A 6496-nucleotide genomic window follows, 5' to 3' on the forward strand; every position below is an offset into this window, starting at 1 on the left:
CTTGCTCAGTTCAGGCTGGTCTCGAACTCCTGAGCTCAAACGATCCACTCGCCTCGGCCTCCCAGAGTGCTAGGATTACAGGCGTACAATTATTTTTAAATTTAAAGAAAATTGGCATTACAATAAATGACACTGCTTAGTTAGGGGAAAAAAAATTAGCTAGCTCTCATGGATGTACAATGTCTTTTTCCTTTTTTTATTCAAATGCCCAAGTAAACAAAACCCATCCTCCCTCATCCTGGAAAGTCTCCTCTTTCATTTGACAAATAACATATGTAGACACTCTCCTCTCTAGGAGGAAGAGATTAATCCCTCTCTGCCCCTCCCCCACACTTGAGGGTGGGCTACGTTTAGTGACTCACTTATGAAAAATCATGTATGGAAAGAGAAGGAAAAAACAGTAACATTACAGTGGAGATATGTGGCAGACATTCCCTTAACCATGTGATGAGGAATAACATCAGTGTGATGTCATGTTGACATTACGCACCCTCTGATATGTTGTGACAAGAAGGGCATTTTACCTCTTCCAAAAACCTGTGTCCCCAGAGTAGGGAAGGAAAAATTTCCTCAATCCTCCTAGGTTTCCTGGCTAGGTCTGAAATCAAACTGACAAAGACAAATTAACCGGAGAAAATATACAAATGCATTTAATCAAAGTGTTACGTCACATGGGAGCCTTCAGAAGTGAAGATCCAAAGACCCAGAGAAAACTGTCCATTTTTATGCTTAGACTTGGTGAAGGATAAATAGCGTGTAGAAATATGATTAGACACAAGGGGTATGATCTAATGATAATAGTCTGAGAGGGGATGCCCAGCAGGACCTGTCTGTTCAGACTCTTCTTGGCATCTTTGTGCAGCAGTCCTTCCTCCTGGGTATGGGGCGGGACACCTCTGGAATGAGGGTCTTAGGAGCTACTATCAGATGAGGTAGGTAAGAGAATTTCTTCATGGCCAGCTCTTATACAGAAAGGGGAAGGTTAGAGTAATATTTCTCTGCTTTATGGCTTGCTTTGGGGAAGGGGAGTCATAGTTTCTAAGTTTCGCCTTGGGGGAGAAAGAGGAACAGGAGAAAGGAGGGTGGGAGAAGGTCAGAGAAAGACTTTGCTTCTGAGGTCCTTTCCATGTCCTTCAGTTCAAAGTACTCAGCATGCCAAGGTGCCATACGTCTCCAATATGTAATAATAAATAATAAAAACTTTCTCTTTTGGGGGGCGGTAGTAGATAATCTTTTAAAAGTGTTTTTAATTATTAAATATTTTTGAATACATAATACATTTATGTGGTTCAAATATCAAAACAATATGAAAAGTATGTTCCTATTTGACTGATTTCCCTTGCTCTCTTTGGGTAATGCTTATTATTATTTTCTTGTTTAACCTCCAATATATACGAGTGTGTAGTTTTAATCTCCCCTCCCCTTACACAGTTGGTATTATAAGTCATCTTTCTAATATAGTGTTCTTAAACTTTAAAATTATTATAAGAATAATACATATTTGTTTATTTAAAATAAATCAAACAATACAAAGTGGACTGAAGGAAAAAGGGTAAGTTTCTCTAGCTTCCAACTCATTTTCCAGAGGTAGCTACTGTTAACGGCTTTATGTGAATCATTCCAGATGTGTTCTAATAGTTGTGTTAGTGGTAAGAACCACTTGTGAAATTTTTTGGAAATTTGAGAGCTGATTGTTAAACACAGTCACTATTCAAATTGAATCATATAAACTTACAATGAAATAAATTATATTAAAAGTAAAGGTAATAAATACTCAAAACTCATCACTGCCTGATTGTTTTACTGCATTTTACCATTGTCTGTGCTTTAGGGGGGAATTGTATCTACTGTATGTGTTGGTGGAAATACCATAAAGTGGTGTCTGCTGGCCATCTCTTCCCAACTCCTCCTGAAGACTTTACACCTCTGTTGATGCTATGGTTTGAATGTTTGTTCCCTTCAAAACAGTTTAGCAGTATTGAGAAGTGAGCCCTTTAAGAGGTGATTGGGTGATGTGGACTCTTCCCTCATGAATGGATCAATCCATTCATGAATTTGAGGATTAATGGGTTAATGGATTAATAAGCAGAGGAAGAGAGACCTGAGCCAGCACACTCAGCCCCCTCACCATGTGATGCCTGCGCTGCCTCAGGACTCTGCAGAGAGTCCCCACCAGCAAGAAGGCCCTCGCCACATGCCGCCCCTCGACCTTGGACTTCTCAGCTTCCATAACTGTAAAAAGTAAATTCCTTTTCTCTATAAATCACCCAGTTTCAGGTATGCCGTTGTAAGCAACAGAAAATGGACTAAGACAATTGACCTAGAATGTAAATTATAATCGCTGAAAATGACTCAAAAATAAAGAATGTAAAGATGCAACTAAAATGCCAACACAATTATTATTTTTTTTTTTTGAGACAGAGTCTCACTCTACTGCCCTGAGTAGAGTGCCGTGGCGTCAGCCTAGCTCACAGCAACCTCAAACTCCTGGGCTCAAGCGATCCTCCTGCCTCAGCCTCCCGAGTAGCTGGGACTGCAGGCATGCACCACTATGCCCGGCTAATTTTTTCTCTATATTTTTAGTTGTCCATCTAATTTCTTTCTATTTTTAGTAGAGACGGGGTCTCGCTCTTGCTCAGTTCAGGCTGGTCTCGAACTCCTGAGCTCAAACGATCCACTCGCCTCGGCCTCCCAGAGTGCTAGGATTACAGGCGTACAATTATTTTTAAATTTAAAGAAAATTGGCATTACAATAAATGACACTGCTTAGTTAGGGGAAAAAAAATTAGCTAGCTCTCATGGATGTACAATGTCTTTTTCCTTTTTTTATTCAAATGCCCAAGTAAACAAAACCCATCCTCCCTCATCCTGGAAAGTCTCCTCTTTCATTTGACAAATAACATATGTAGACACTCTCCTCTCTAGGAGGAAGAGATTAATCCCTCTCTGCCCCTCCCCCACACTTGAGGGTGGGCTACGTTTAGTGACTCACTTATGAAAAATCATGTATGGAAAGAGAAGGAAAAAACAGTAACATTACAGTGGAGATATGTGGCAGACATTCCCTTAACCATGTGATGAGGAATAACATCAGTGTGATGTCATGTTGACATTACGCACCCTCTGATATGTTGTGACAAGAAGGGCATTTTACCTCTTCCAAAAACCTGTGTCCCCAGAGTAGGGAAGGAAAAATTTCCTCAATCCTCCTAGGTTTCCTGGCTAGGTCTGAAATCAAACTGACAAAGACAAATTAACCGGAGAAAATATACAAATGCATTTAATCAAAGTGTTACGTCACATGGGAGCCTTCAGAAGTGAAGATCCAAAGACCCAGAGAAAACTGTCCATTTTTATGCTTAGACTTGGTGAAGGATAAATAGCGTGTAGAAATATGATTAGACACAAGGGGTATGATCTAATGATAATAGTCTGAGAGGGGATGCCCAGCAGGACCTGTCTGTTCAGACTCTTCTTGGCATCTTTGTGCAGCAGTCCTTCCTCCTGGGTATGGGGCGGGACACCTCTGGAATGAGGGTCTTAGGAGCTACTATCAGATGAGGTAGGTAAGAGAATTTCTTCATGGCCAGCTCTTATACAGAAAGGGGAAGGTTAGAGTAATATTTCTCTGCTTTATGGCTTGCTTTGGGGAAGGGGAGTCATAGTTTCTAAGTTTCGCCTTGGGGGAGAAAGAGGAACAGGAGAAAGGAGGGTGGGAGAAGGTCAGAGAAAGACTTTGCTTCTGAGGTCCTTTCCATGTCCTTCAGTTCAAAGTACTCAGCATGCCAAGGTGCCATACTCTGTGGTATTGTGTTCTGAGCCCTGACATCAGTCTAATGGGGAAAACAACAGGCAAACCCATTTTGGGGACATTCTACAAAATACCTGACTGGTACTACTGAAAATTGTCAAGGTCATGAAAAAATATGGGATGACAAAGAAACTATGGCAGACCAGAGGAGACTAAGGAGACATGACAATTAAATGCAATGTGGTATCCTAGGAATTCTGAAACGGAAAGAAGACATTTGAAGAGGATGTTTAACAAAAACTGGTTAATTAGAATAAAGTCTTGAGTTTTGTTCATAGTAACATACCATCATTCGTTTCTTAGTTGTGACAAATGGACCATGTAAGATGTCAACAATGGCGAAAACTGGATGAGGGATAAATGGGAACTCTGTCCTATTTTTGCAAATTTTCTGTAAATATAAAATTACTCCCATATAAAGTTTATCTGATGAAACTAAACAACAAAAAAATAACATCTTTTAACGGGGTACCAAGTAGTCAACATAGATTCGTTTTCATAATTCAGTACTCTTCATATCGTGTTATTGCAAAGACCAACTGCTAACTTAGTAAAGACTGTTTTCCATTTGTAAAAGGATATGGCAGGCTGTTTAGTGTATAACGTAGCTAAAATCAAAACTATAGGTTTGACATAGGCTTGTTAATTCTATTTGATTTCATAGCCATAGACTCAACCTTAGCTTTGTCTAGAGACTGTGCAGATGCATACCATTTGAATGAGAGTAGGAAAATGCTCACTGTCCTCCCTGCCCCATCCTCCCAGAGAATAACTGAAAGCACATGTTCTCTTGAAGGTACGCCAGCAATGCTATCTTTCTGTATGAAGACCTGCTTGATTATAATTAAAACTTTCATTTGACTATTAAAAGTAAAGAACAGCTATAAATTAAGGTAGCAATATTAAAACCTCTAGGGGTAAGGCTAAAAATCCTCTCTGTAATTAGAGAGCTACAAAATTTAAGGAACACTAATTCTTTTCGGCGTCAAGGTCTCATTTGGCCAGGAAGCTGGTATTTTGCAAATTGCATCTCTTCCAGGGCTGAGGACAAATGTTGGTTCTTGCTTATGGTTGTTGCCTGAAATCTTTTGCCCTTTATGAACTGGACTATGAGTTAGAAGACTGATTTCTTATCCTAATTGGATATGTGAGAATTTGGGTGGTCTAAGTCATGTCATAACCTTTCTAGGTTAGAGTTTCCAAATCTGTCTAGGTAGATGTTGGGTTATTAACCTTATTTGACTCTTCCAGTTCAAAAAGGTTGAAGTTTTTATTGTAATAATGAAAATAACACTCCCTAACACCATCTCCCCTTAAAAACGGAAGGCATTAGTTATCTTTGGTTGGTGGGTTTGGTTATTAATAGTTTGTACTTTTTTTGTATTTTATTTTTCCAAATGGGTATGCGTATGTATCTATATATAAATGAATATACTCATGTGTATGCAATATGTGTACCTATATACACACACATATATAGTCATATATCCCTTTAATATGATGAAAAATAAAATAAAAAATTGTATTTGAAAACACAACAAAGACATATACTAATAGATTTCTCATTGAGTCTTACTGAGTGAAACTAAGGTATTGTGGTCAGGTGGGCCTTAATCCTTCACTTTAATGGGCATTTTGTCAGGACAGTCTGAAAGTCTAAATTGACCTTTAGTTCATTCCCGGTCTTTTTCCATTTGACAGTCTTAATATTTGTCCTTTCTCTTTATAGATCTTACTCTTCAGTTTTTATCTCTTTTTTCCCGATTGGATTAAAACAAACAATGAGCTTTAAAAAGAACATTTCTCATGGTAGATATCTCCAGAGAGCTTATATTTACTTTAAACTGAATTCTTGCCAGACCGCCCAAGTGGATACCCCTGATTTTACATTATCCATCAACGTGTTGCACCATAATGGGTACAATGGCATAAAAATGGTGTAGCCAAGCACCAAGCAAAGCCCTGACAGTCCATTAGGACAACACAAAATCATGAGAACATTTTTCTATCTAGTTCCAGGACAATGATCCACATCTTTCTCTCTTTCTCTATTTTTCTTTCTTTTCTCTTCCTTTTGGTGTCTGCAAAAGACAAAATTACATATGGAGTATTAATAATTTAGTGCCTGAGAATTTGGACTCTGGGAAATAGGATTGCTACTGGGTGTGTTTCCCATTGGCTAAGGAGATGTCTTTTCTAAGAATATGCAAACGCTGGTAATCCAACCTTTTAGGTCTTTTAAAGTTAAACTTCTTTGTTTTATAACATAATGCCAGCAGGATGCCAAGGTCAGCTATATAGGAGATTAAACTATATTTGTGTTCAAAGCAATAAATGAAGACATGGAAAAAACAGACATTTGAGTTTGCTCATGATTATCTTGACAGTGATCTGAATATAGCTGGGTCATTTCTGATTTGGTTATCTTGGCTGATTGCCACCAATCACATTTAAGGATTCTGCCATCACGTGGCCCAGTTTTCATAATACTGACGTGTAAAGGAGCTGGGTGTGGTGGCATGTGCCTGCAGTCCCAGCTACTTGGAAGGCTGAGGCGGGAGTCTTGCTTGGGCTCAGGAGTTCAAGACCAGCCTGGGCAACACAGCAAGACCTATCTCTAAAAAGTTAAGTAAACAAAATAAAAATAGTGTAAAGGACTCTGTGGTAATTTTTATTGATTACCTT

This window comes from Propithecus coquereli, unplaced genomic scaffold, assembly GCF_000956105.1.
Source record: "Propithecus coquereli isolate 6110/MARCELLA unplaced genomic scaffold, Pcoq_1.0 Scaffold548, whole genome shotgun sequence".
NCBI lineage: Eukaryota > Metazoa > Chordata > Mammalia > Primates > Indriidae > Propithecus > Propithecus coquereli.